Consider the following 12,793-nt stretch of genomic DNA (forward strand, 5'->3'; position numbering starts at 1 on the left):
CACACAGGGTGCCCCGTGCCCACCTGTCCTGAGGCTCCCATCGAGGGTGGACAGGATTAGCAAATTAAAAAATCAAAGTTAAAGCAAGGTGATATTTGAATTTCTGATCAACAATAAATCATTTCAGTATAAACCTGTCTCATTCATTGTTTATCTGAAATTCAAATCTAACTGAGCACCCTGTATTTCATCTGGCATTCCTCCCCCCGCCCCCCTCCCCGCTCTCCGCTCCCACCCAGCACTGAGCCCTGCAGTCTCTGGACCCCAAGCTGCAGCCCCGATGAACCAGATCCGGGATGGAGAAGGACCAGGGGACCCAGGGCGGTGGCAGCCTAGAGGGGTGGGCTGGGGGCATCTGTGGGTTCTGCGCAGTCTCACAGCCCGGAATGCCCCGCCCTCCGCATCGCCGCTGGGCTCCCGGGCTGGTCAGGCTTCTCCGGAGAGACAGAACCAGTGGGGGGGTTGTGCGCGTGTGGGCGAGGGTGGGGGGTGCCAGGAGGGGGAGATTTATTTTAAGGGACTGGCTCACACGTTGCAGGCGCGGCCAGTCTGAAGTCTGCAGGGCAGGCCGGCAGTAGGCAGACCCGTGGAAGGGTTCACGTCTGGAGGCAGAATTCCCTCTTCCTAAGGAGAATTTCAGTCTTTTTCTCTTACGTTCTGCAACTGATTGGATGAGGCCCACCACAGGTTGGAGGGTGTGAAATAACAGAAAAAATAAACATCGGCCCGTCTCCAGACCCTGACGCAGCCCTCCTTAATCCCTCGGAATTTCCTGGGTGATAGGAGCGTCTAATGAGGTGACTCTGGGTGGCCTCCTGGATGGGGGCTGGTGACCAGAAAGACCAAGACACGGTTAGGAGCTGGAACTTTCGTCGGCACCCCACCACCCTCCGGGAAATGGGGAGGGGCTGGAGACTGACTTAAGGACCGAGCACCCCGATGTGATGGTTACCGAGATCAGGCTCGCTCCGCTCACCGCACGACAGGCCGATGAATCGGGAGGCGCGGCGCCGAGACAAGGAGAACGACTTTATTCGGAAAGCGGCAGACGGAGAAGATGGCAGACTAGTGTCTCTGAAAAACCATCTTATGAGATTTGGATGCCAGTTTCTTTTATAGCACAGAGGGGGGAGGAGATGAGGAAGTAAAGGAAAAAGGCCATAAGATTTGCAAATGTCCCCTGGAACGGCCAGCCTCGGGGAGGGGGTGTGTTAACTTCTTCTTTCTTGTAGCCATCCGCAGGTGGACAGGGTCCGGAGGTACCAAGGCACTTGGGTTTAACATTCAGGCAGAGGGGCGGGGTTCCCTGAGGCAGGCCATTATGTACGATTATAATAACAAAGGCAACGAAAAGCAAAGGTTAAAGTTAAAGAAACAGACCGAACCTGGATTCTGATTTAGCTCTTCCCTGTCACATGATGAAGCCAGCGTAAAAATCTCTGAAGTGCGGGGTTGAGAGAGTCCAGGTGGGTGAACACACCCAAGTACTGGGAGGATGACACACCCCAGTTCCACGGGGACAGAGCTCCTGCACCTGGGACACTCCCAGTCCTCCCCCTAAGTGCCTCTTCAGCCGGCTGTTCATCCTTTATGACTTGATAAACTGGTGGACGTAAGTAAGCACTTACCTGAGTTCTTCCAGCTAGTCTAGCAAATGATTAAATCGTGGGAGGGTGTCAAGGGAACCCCCGATTTGTAGCCAAGAGGGCAGAAGTTGTGGGTAACCTGGGGACCTACTACTTGTGACTGGGGCTGAAGTGGGGGACAGTTGTGGGACTGAGCCCTTACCCTGTGGGGTCTGAGCTAACTGGTCGGTATCTGAATTGAGTCAAATAGCAGAACACCCAGCTGGTGTGGAAAAGACACACAGGTCTGACGTTGGAAATATCCTGTGGGTGAGAGAAGGAGAAGCAGGGGTTGTGTTTCCTGGAGAGCAACGCTCTTCCTCAGAGTCCCCGGATTGCAGACGTTACACCTTCACAGCCACAGCTGGACTGCTGTTTGACTACACAGCTGGCGCCGTGGCCCAGCCCAGCAGACACGTGAAATTCACCATCACAGCAACTGAGGCCCTGCCCTGGCTCCAGCGGGGCCATGGCGTCCAGCCCTGACCTCGAGCACAGCTGAGGACCTGCACTTGAGCCGGGAAGGACCAGGGCCCCTTCCCAATTTGCTCACAGCACCCACGGACTGGGCCCTCCACCCACCCGCCCGCCCCACCCCCGGAGAAGCCCCCTCCCCTCTCCCAGCCTCTCTGGGGCCAGAGTCTTGCAGGCCAGCCGCCGCCTGGCTTTGTGGCTCTGCGGTGCTCGACCCGGTATCCAAGGTGGCCGCGTTAATTTGAACAACGCCCAGCAATGCTGCCACCCCGCCCCATCAAAGCACGGGCTGTGCTGTGGCTTCTGGAGCCCAAGAGGACTCCATGCTAAATTAGACTCGAGAACAATTACATAATGAAGCGCACCTCGCTTTCTTCCCCCAGCCTGAGCGCACGGTGACTCCAGCCTGACAGTCTCCCCTGTCGCAGAAAGGCTTGCAGCACGAGAATTGATCTCCCTGCTCTGTGAGGCCGGGGTGGGAGGGGCCGGCAGACCATGCACCCCGGCCAGCCCCTCCCCCACCCCGGGCTGCTCTGGCGCTGGGCCCGGGGTAGGGACGAAGGCTCCTCAGAGCGATGGTGGCCACAGTGATCATTCATTCCCGTCAGCTGCAGGCTGACGTCCTGCTTCTCCTTATCCAATATTAGCTCAAAGGGGGGAAAGTGCTTTTTTAAAATGTTAACTGTAAATCCTGCATGTCTAATTCTTTGTTACCTCTAAGGCAGACATTCCAATTAGCAAAGGGGAAAATCTATATATTGGGCCCCTCAGGGACTGGGCCACATGGCGGGGAGCAGAGCGGGCGTGGGGAAGGGCCGGGTGGGAAGAGGGGCTGCCTGATGGACCCCTCCCTGGCACGTCCCCTTTGCCGGCCCTCTGCCGTCCGTGTCACTCTCCACCCCCCAGCCCCTTCTTCCCAGGGGGTGGACATGGGGTGGTGGCCACGCTGCTGCTGTACAAAGGACCTCCCTGGGGCCACCGTTTCTGTGCTTTCAATAGAGGGGGCCCCTCAGAGCACCCCAGCCCTGGCCTCAGGGTGCTGCTTCCTGTCCTTGGGGTCAGGGCCCTTTGGGGGTCTCTGCTGGCAGGGGCTGGGCCTGGCAGGTCCTGAGCCCTCCCCATCCGGCCTCCCTGCTCTGCGCCCACCCCCATGCCTGGAGGATGGGGTGCCTTGCTGGTCGGCTTCTCCTGGAATGTGGAGTGGGGAGCAGAGGCCCCGGGCACAGGGTGGCCCAAAGCCCCCATGTACTTAATGTGCTTTAGTGACACCGGAGTTTGGGCTCACCCCACTCCTCCCCACCACGTGCACCCAGGCAGACCTCAAGATAGGGCATGATGGGGCACCCAGGGTCGCCTGCTTTCACTCCTGCGCTGGGGGTGAGCCCTCCTCACCTGCCCCACACTGTTCGCCCCCAAAGAACCCCCAGGTTCTGCTACAGCCCACACTGCAGACCTGCCTGGGAGAGCTCCCAGCCCCCAGCCCCGCAGACCCAGGCTGGTGCTCCTCCAGGGCCTGCAGCAGGCTCCCCGGTTTCCAGGGCCTCGGCCTCGCTCACCTCCATGGCCCTGCTGTGCCCTCCACCAGCACCCCTACACACACGTCCTCGTGTGGGCCCCATGTCTGAGCAGGACCAAGAGGGAGCCCTGCACCAGGCCGTGCAAACTCTGTCCGGAAAACTCCTCCCTCCTCCAGCGCCACCCTCAGCAAGCTAACTGCCATTCTTGCTTCAGCGTCAGCCTGAAGACTGCCTCCTCCAGGAAGTCCCCCTGATTTCCCCAGGGGGCTGGATTCTTCTTCGCGTCACAGTCACCCTCACAGGTCACGTCCTCAAAGAAAACGCATCTGGGGCTGAGCGCCAAGGAGCCAGCGACTGCTCTGCGTCCACTTTGGTCTCCTGGAGCCTGGATCCCCACAGGGGTTGCCGGAACAACTGAACAAACGAATGAATGAGGTGCAGGCCCCGAGGCCTGAGGGTGCTTGGAGCCACCCGTTTCCCTGGCAGCCTGACAGCGTGCCTTGCCATGGGCCCCACAGCCCCCGGGGAGGGGCAATGGGCTCCCGACGAGGAGACTCTGGCCCCTCTGCTGGGGCCACAGCGGTAGGCAGGCTGGGAGTCACTGAACCTCTGTGGACAGTCCCGGTGCTGGAAAGGGCCGCGGGGGTAGCTGTGCCCCAGCTGGCAGGCCCTGAAGATGACTCTGTCCTTGGTGCCTCCCAGGAGCCGGGCCCCCCCAGGCCCTGCACCTCAGTTCACCCGGCAGAGCGTGTGGCCTCGCCAACAGCAGGGTCAGGTGAGGGGCCACCAAAGCCCCGGGTCTCCCCACCAGCCCTGCGCACTCACAGACCGCAGGGTGGGTGGTACCACAGTGTCAACAGGCCTGTGGCCCTCGGGATGGCCACACCTGCATCTCCTCCTCCCTGCGTCCTGGGCTCCCTGATCTTGTGCACCGTGTGTGGCCCAGAAATTCACACGCAGATGGAGGGGAGGTGGCGCCCTGGGCTCCACTGTGTCCTGAGGGCCCCCGACCTGCAAGCCCGCCCCACCCACGGCTCAGCCCGCGCCCTCATGGTGACCCAGAGCACACCTGGGGTGGGGGAGGTCTCCCCAGGAGAGACCTCCAGACACGACCAAGTCCACGGGACGCAAAGGGTGCGCTCGTCCTGTCCTCAGGGGGAGGAGGTTGACCAACAGGCCCAGGGAGTCTGTGCAGGGACACGGAGGGGCTGGCAGGAAGCTGCAGGCGGTGGGCTTTGACGACGCTGCAGTTCTGAGGCACCGTCCACTTCCTGCTGAGAGCGAGCGGCCAGGCCTCACCCCCCTCGGCGGGTCACTCCTCCCTCTGGGCCAGGCCCCGGCGGCCCCGCTTGTTTGCCAACGGGAGCGTCCGGAAGGCCTCAGGCCTCTGCCAGGCGGGCGAGGGAGGGGAGCAGCCCTGCCAGCTGACAGGGCAAGCTCAGTGCTGGTGGGTGAGGCTGTGAGCCCCAGGCCCGAGGAGAAGCGCCCACGACACACACACACCCACACCAGACACCCCCAGGAGACCCAGACAGAGAGCCAGGACGCTCAGGCAGATGCCCCACAGAGGCCTGCCACGGCACAGGCTCGCACAAGACACCCCCAAACAGACCCCCCCACAGACACACGCGCTGGGACACACCTTCCCGCCCGGGTGTCCCCTGCCTGCACCAGCCGCAGCCGCCCAGCAGCTGGCTGCGGTTTCCTAGGAAACGCGGTCACTGTCGCGGCATCACAGAGTCCCGAGGGCCTCCAGCATGTGCCAGACGAGCCCCCTAGAGCCTACCTGGAACTCAGGCTACACGTGGGCGCCCGCCAGAGGCCGATGAGATGCCCCGTGGGCGGAAGGGGCCCCGGGGGCTGGGGACAGGCCCTGAGATCACCGTGGGGAGGCCAAGTCCAGCCCTCCAGAGGCCCGGGAGCCCAAGGCTCTGCCCACCCAGGTCCTGAAGTGGGAGGAAAGGACCCTCTCCTCCACCCACCACCCCGCTGCGTCCTCCAGCCAGGCCGGCCCCTGTACCCAGGGGCAGAAGCCCTTCCTGAGATGCCTGCTTTCCTGGAGACAAAAGCACTGCTGAGAGGAGGGGGCCAGGGAGAAGCGGGCCTGGAGTCCTGTTGCCCGGGTGAAGGGGTGGGACCCCTCTGGGTGGGCCCCCTCCCCTGGGCGCCTTGCCAGCTCAGGAGCCCTGCTGGCTGGCAGGTGGGACTAAGTATGCCAGGGCCTGCCTTTGGGGCAGGGAGGGGCAGGGCAGGGACAACAGGAGGGGCAGATGGGTGCTCAGAATGGCCGGCCGCGGAAAGCCTTGTAGACCCCTGGCCTTCTCCGGAGAGTCCCCAGCACACCCTGCCCACAGGCTCAGAGCCAGACGCCATGTGGGGAGGGTGGCAGCCACCCCAGAGGGGACTGTGAGTCTGGCTGAGGCCCTGGGGCACAGATCAACATACAAGTGGTAGCCTGGCCAGCCGGGGACCTGGACAAGCTGCCCTGGTTCCCCACTCCCACAGGAGGAGGGAGACTTGGGTACGCCCCCTGCCTTGGTACCCCAGTCAATCCTGCCTGGGCCTCCAGGGGAGGGAGGCGCTGGCGGTGGGACCAATGGGGCAGGGGGACAGGGCGCCTGCCGTGAGTGCAGGTCTCAGCCACCTGAGCTCTGGGATCCTGGGATGGGAAAGGCATCTGAGGGCCTGAAGGAATGAGGTCAAAACGAGTGGGGCAGAAAACGGGAGGAAGGGCGGGGCGGGGGCGGGAGAGCAGGCCACAGGGCGCTATTCTGAGCCGGGCAGGGGGTGCGGAGCGGGAGAGAACCCAAGCACCTGCTCACCGAGGGCTGACGCTGCCCAGGGGGCCACCGAGCCAACAGGGCCGCGCCGCCGAGGCTCTGGTCCTTCGAGCCCAGCGGCCTTTTCCCAGCAGCCGTGAAGGCGTCGCTGTCCTGGCCTCCGAGCTGCGCGTCCATCCCCGCAGCACCGGTGGCCCGGGCCCAGCCCATGCCTGTTCATGGTGCCCTGTGCACCAGGGGGAGTCACGGGGCCCGGGGGGCGGGTGGTGAGGGCACGGCGGGGTGCCGGCTGCTTGCTGGACCCCTGGGAGCGGCACAGTGGTCGCCCTGCAGCCTCTCCCGGCTCAGGCAGCAGCTCTCCGGCCCCGGGAAGACACTGGCATGCAACCCTCCTGCCTGCGGTGCAGACGGGCACTAATTACACTCCCTCCTGCAAAGCCTGATCAACTTCTCCTAATTAACCCTTTTCTGTCAACGTGAGATCATTGAATTCGCTCAGAGCCGTCTGTGCAAACAGGGAAATCTGAGAGCCACTTGGCTACTTGCCGTGAGGGAGATTCCAAAGGCAACACAGATCTGGTTTTGAAAGCACATTTTCTATTCCCGTTCGCCTGTGTTGTCCCAGTTCACCAGCTTCCGAAGTTTTTTCTAGAGCAGGGACCCTTGGTTCAGGGGCCTGTGAACGTGGACAGGAACAAACGGCGTCTTAGCCTCGCTAAGCTCAACCGAAACTGAGCGTTTCCCTCCCCAGGAGCGTCCGAGGTGCCTGGCGCTCACCTGCACCAGGGAGCACAGGGCTCCACGCTCACCATGACCCCAGCCTGGGCGGTGTCAGCAGCTCGGGCTTCTTCACCCAGATCAGCACGGAGCCCACCGGCTGCTTTGTTAATATTTTGATAATTATTTAAAAAATAACTGCTTCCTTTGAAATCCAATGTGTCTTTACTCATTGAAAACATTAATAAATGGTGGCAGACGGGATTTTAGGGCAGTGAAATGATTCCGTGTGCTACCGTAACGGTGGGTACTGTCATGCGCGTTTGTCAAAAACCCTGGAGTGTAGGACCCAGAGTGAACCCTCACGTGGACATTGGGCTTGATTAATAATAATATATCAATGTTGGCTTCTCAGCTGCCACAAATGTAGCCCACTGGTGCCAGGTGTGAGTAACAAGGGACGTGCAGTGAGGGGATGGGAAGGCTCCGTACCATCTGCCCAATTATTCTGGGAACTTAAAACTGCTCTAAAGTATAAAGTCTCTTATTTTATTTTATTTTTTTTGGCTGCATCACGTGGCTTGTAGGATCTTAGTTCCCCGACCAGGGATTGAACCTGTGCCCTCGGCAGTGAGAACGTGCAGTCCTAACCACTGGACCGCCAGGGAATGCCCTGAAGTCTATTAATTTAAAAAAGTTTATTGAATATTAAAAAATTATCCCCAGGCTACCAAAGGGGGCCCCTTAGAGCCCTGCAGGACCTGGGAACAGCGGCCCTGGCTCAGGCCAGCCCCTCAACAGCCAGTCTCCCCATTGGTGAATGGAGCAGGGCATCAGGAACCACCGCAGACCAGGGCTCCACAGCCAGTGATGGCCACAGAGAGCGGGCACCTCCGCAGCGGCCTGAAAGGAAGGAACGATCACACTGAAAGTGCAATTCTGTGTTGATGCAACTCATACACGTGCACACACGCCCAGGCACACAGCCCCCCCAGGGCTTGCCCAGTGGGGCCCGTTCCCAGCTTTGCAGATGGATCTGAGGACTTCTGCAGGATTTTCCGTTCTGAAGGCACACGTGGTTTAATCTCAGCCACTACATTCAGAGCAATTAAACCAAAAAGCTCATTTCTGAAAAGAGATAAAGTATTTGAGCACGTGCATCGATGTGCAACATCTGTCTAACGTTCTAGACGTTTCCCTGGTGTCCACTCCTCCCAATAAGTACTAACCCAACCGCAAATGCCTGAAGAAAGTGCGACGTCTTCCTGCCAAGATCAGCATGTTACCTCTTTAGATACATGGCTCTGGCAGCAGTTTTTTCTGTTTTAAAATCTCAGAGCCAAGTTCAGTTTAACAATCAAGCTAGACATAGTCCACTTTAGAGCTAATGTGCTTGAAGCTGGGACCTAACACTTGAAATGTTTCAGGGGAAAATGCACAGTATGTGACCCAGAAGGAAAGGGTTCCTCCGGGACTGAGGCCAGAGCGCTGGCTGTCTGTAGGAAAGGTCTCTGGTTAGCGGAGCCTCACTGCGTGGAATGACCGCACAGCACATTTAAGTCACTGTGCTACGCTGAGAAAGCAGGGCTGCACTCCCCTTTCTGCAGAAACCAAGCCACCACATGAGACCCTGGGCCAGGGGTGCACCCGTGTCCCAGCAAACGCACACGCCAGGTCCCTGAGAGTTTTATGCGCCCCATCCCGGAAAGGCCTATGCGGACATGGACAGGCCATCCATGCAGGGGGCTCGCCAGGAAAGCAGTGTTGTGGTCCACGCACTGGTTGGAAGAAGAATTTCCAGACACAGAGTATTTTAGATGAGAGTGAGTTTATTGAGAACGAAGAGCAGAGTTAGTGAGGGGCGCTGCGAACACGGCGGGCGACTTCCTGATAGACCAGGGAGAGCCGGCCCCCTTTGCAGGCTAGTGGCCAACTTCTATAGCCTCAAGACAAAGGAAGTTCCTGCCGCAGGATGGCATTAGGTGATTGGCCAGGAAACTACACGGTCACTGCATGGTGATTATTTTACCTAATATGGAGTGGGGGTGTGTGTCCGGTTTAGGTTAGGAGAGCCCGTGGCAACAGTTGCTATGGGGGCTTGGTTAACTCCAGAGTTTTTGTCCTGTGTCCTTGATGTAGGGCTCCAAGCAGGTGCAACAAAAAGCCAATCAAGGGAAGGCGATGCCTGTTGGGGGGACCCCAAAGCCTGTGGGGTGGACCCAGCCTGCACCTGCAGGGTCGTCCCTGCTGGGCCTGGGCACCTCCAGGGCCCCGTCGCCAAATGCCAGGCCAGGGGGCCTGGGACTGGCTGCAGGAGGGACCTCACCGCCTTGCCACTCTCCTCCTAAGCCCAGTGGGACGATCTGTGATGGCCAGGAGGCCCCTTCTCAGCACACGGGCAACTGCTGTTGGGGACCGTCCGGAAGGGCTGGCGCATCTGCGGCAAGGCGGACGATGGGAAGGCGTCTCTGGACAGCGTGCCAGGAGCCGGGTGTTGGAGGACCGGTCAGGCCTGTGCCCCTCCTCTCCGGAGCCCACCCTACGACAGCCATCTCTGCAGCCACTCGGGTGGGGTGGGGCACGGAACCCTGGGCGTGGGGGGAGGCCAGGGAGGCAGCTGGGCCACAGGCCAGGAGCCTGCGTCTCAGACGAAACCCGGAAGCCGGGTCTCAGCAAGTCACCTGAGACGGTGAATCCCAGGAGGTAAGGACCCCGTGTACCCAGGTGAGATGAAAACATGTCACCCCGAGACTGCACGGAGTATTCACAGCAGCCACAAGGCAGATAACCCAAGTGTCCACCGACAGAAAAGGGGACAAACAAAACGGCTCATCCAAGCCAGGGAACGCTATTCCCCACAATGGAGGGGAGCCCCGACGCAGACGGCAGTGTGGGCGCTGCAAACACCGAGCTCCGGGGGGCGAGCCGGGCGCCGAGTCCACGCACCGCGAGACCCGCTGGTGTGAACATCCAGGCTGGGCAACTCCTCAGATGTGAGGTCTCGGGGGCTGGGCCGGGCTCAGGCAATGGCTGAAGGCAGTGACGGAAGGCTCTGGAACTGACTGTGGTGACGGCTGTACAATCTGTGAACGCCCTAAAACCTGCTGAATCGCACCCTGTGATGGGTGGTCTGATGGGATGAGAGCGGTGTCTCTGTAAATCTGGCTCTGGAATGACCAGGTGCCTCTGGCCTGGGGAGATGAGATGGACTGAAGGGATTCCTGACCCCTGTTCCTGTCATGAGTCCTCGCCCTAAAAACATGAGGGGAATTCCTTAGGGCCATTCTCTCCATGACAGATGGCCACTAGGAGCTCTGTGCTTGAACCTGACTCCACACTAGGGACCCAAAGGCCGGGTGACTGTCACTGAGGTTGGCCCTAACACAGCCCCTTCCCACCTGCGTGAGGAGCTCCCGTCTGCCCGCGGACGCCTGTGCTGGGCGATCCCCCATCCTGCTCCCACCGGAAAACAGGGGGGCAGGAGCAAGGGGGAAGAGGGGCCGACGCAGCCGGCGGGGCCGGGCAAGGCTTTCTCCCCAAAGCAGGCGGCCCCCCCAGCCCTCCTCCTGTGGGCGCACGGGCCCCACCCATCCAGGCCCCGTGCACGACCAGCACCTGGGCCCCAGCGGCCCGGCCGCGGCTCGGCTCCCCCTGAACCCCAGCCTGCCCTCCTCCACCCCCGTGCTGCCACACTCCTCTGCGACCCCACCCCCTTCGCAGGACTCCTTCCTGGACCCCATCCTCAGCCCTCCTCGGTTCGGGCCTCCCCCACCCCACTCACCCCTCCCCAGTGCCCGCAGGTCGGGTCCAGGTCCATTCACAGTCCTCCCGGCTCCCTCAAGACCCCTGGCACCCACTTTTCCTCCTGCGGCCTTCTGGCTGATCCCTGAGGCCCAGCTCACACCCCCCCGGTCCAGGGTGCCTCCTCGTGTCCACACCCCCAAATCCACATGGTGACGTATAACCCCCAACACGACGGTATTTGAGAGGCGCCTCAGGGGTGATTCAGTTTCGATGAGGTCATGAGGGTGAGACACCCACAATAGGGTCAGTGTTATCCCCAGGGGAGACCAGGCTCTCAGTCATCAGAAGGCGCCACCTATGCACCAGGGGGGGCCCCTCACCCGGCACTGGATCAGCCGGCACCCAGACCCTGCACTTCTGCCTCCCACTCTGGGAGAAATACGCGTCCGTAGTACTTCGGAATGCAGCCTGAGCTGACCAGGACTGACCACCCCACCTCTTCCCTACCCCACCCGCATCCCCCATCCCCATCGCCCATCCCCACCCCCATCCCCCCCTGCACCCCCAGGAGGGGTGGGTCCATTTGCTCAGGCCTCAACCTCAGTTTCCTGAAGAATGAGGATTCTGACCGCCACCCCAGCTTCGGGCTGCCCGGGCTGCACCCCCAGGCTTGGGGCCCCTGGGGAAGGAAGGCACACCCCGTTGCTCTGCCTCCCTCTATGCCCAGCAGGGTCAAGGGCGCTGGCCGCCCAGCCCGAGGCCTCTGATCTCCGAGGTGAAAGGCAACCCTGGCGTCAGGCGGAGCTAAAAATAAATCAGCCAGCACTGCCAGGACGCTCCGAGGGCGGGGCAGGAAGGGAGGCCCTGGTAACTGTGTAACTGACGGGACGCAGGCCCAGCAAGGCCGCACCGGAGCGTCCGCTGACGTGCCTCCAGCCCGAAAAGGTGGGCGAGGGGCTGTGGGCAGCCCACCCCAGCCCCGGCCCCTGCCTTCCACTGGGTACTGATGGGCTTCAGGCCGGAAGCTTCCTTGGGGCTCTAGGGGTGCGGGAAGAGCACAAGCTCCTTAGCTTTTCCCCAGCAGACGACGGCCACCCTCAGGCCGGGGACGGGGCCCCCATCGGCCAGCAGGATGGCCGTGCCCCACCTGGTTTCCGTCTCCTCCACCTTCATCCCTTACCGCGGCCTGACGATGGCCAGGGCAGAGGCCGGCTCCCTTCTCTGCGGGAGGCTCTGGGTGCCGGCGGCCCCAGCCTCAGACCACTGACAGCTCCTGTGCAGCGTCCAGGAGGGTGGAGATGCCCGCTGGACACGCCCCGGGCCCAAGGCAGGAAGGGGGCGGGTGGGAGCCCCAGGACAGGGGGAGGCTGGGCAGGGGAGTCAGGCAGAGCTTCCTGGGTGGCTGGAGGCCAGGAATGCAGGGAAGGATCTGGTAATGCCCAGAGGAGTCACGCAGGGAGAAATCCGCAGAGGACCCACGGGGGTGGGAGACTGCAGGGGATTTTGCTTTGCTTTTCTGCTTTTCTTTATTTTACTAATGTTCTACCCCGAACAGGGATTATTTTATAATCAGAGAAAAAAACTTGGAGAAAAGGGAAGGTACCACCCTGGTTCCTGGTACAGCAAGGGGGCCACACCACCGGTGGCAGGGTCTTTAAACCCTGCAGACAGGGCTCGGGGACCAAGTGGGATGCCCCAGCCCCAGTGTCCCCAGCTGTGAGATGTGGGCACCGTGGCAACTTGCAGGCCCACGGTGAGGGCCCCGTAAATGTTTGCTCTGCCCCTCACCGCCCCCACCCCCACCCCAAGAGCAGCCTAGCAGGTGGCATGTGGGGATCCCATACTGGGTGCTTTATGGCGAGTGGAGACCAGAGGCACAGCGGGGAGGGGGGATCGGGGACTGAGGGGCCGCAGAAGCTGGTCATCCTGGGGCCAA

At 61.2% G+C, this 12,793-nt stretch overlaps 1 long non-coding RNA gene across 4 annotated transcripts; it reads right to left on the reverse strand.

Annotated features, from left to right (window-relative positions):
* Positions 1-7,796: 7,796 nt before the first annotated feature.
* On the reverse strand, positions 7,797-12,577 carry LOC137208599 (uncharacterized). 4 transcript variants are annotated; one of them, XR_010935679.1, is made up of 3 exons: positions 12,005-12,418; positions 10,060-10,365; positions 7,797-8,016 (listed from the first exon to the last, which is right to left on the reverse strand). It is a non-coding gene; the product is annotated as an uncharacterized lncRNA (long non-coding RNA). The 4 variants fall into 4 exon arrangements; XR_010935677.1 differs by having other exon boundaries at positions 12,038-12,196; XR_010935678.1 differs by lacking the exon at positions 10,060-10,365 and having other exon boundaries at positions 12,038-12,577.
* Between the last annotated feature and the right edge of the window lie 216 nt (positions 12,578-12,793).

This window comes from Pseudorca crassidens, chromosome 16 (genome assembly GCF_039906515.1).
Source record: "Pseudorca crassidens isolate mPseCra1 chromosome 16, mPseCra1.hap1, whole genome shotgun sequence".
Lineage (NCBI taxonomy): Eukaryota > Metazoa > Chordata > Mammalia > Artiodactyla > Delphinidae > Pseudorca > Pseudorca crassidens.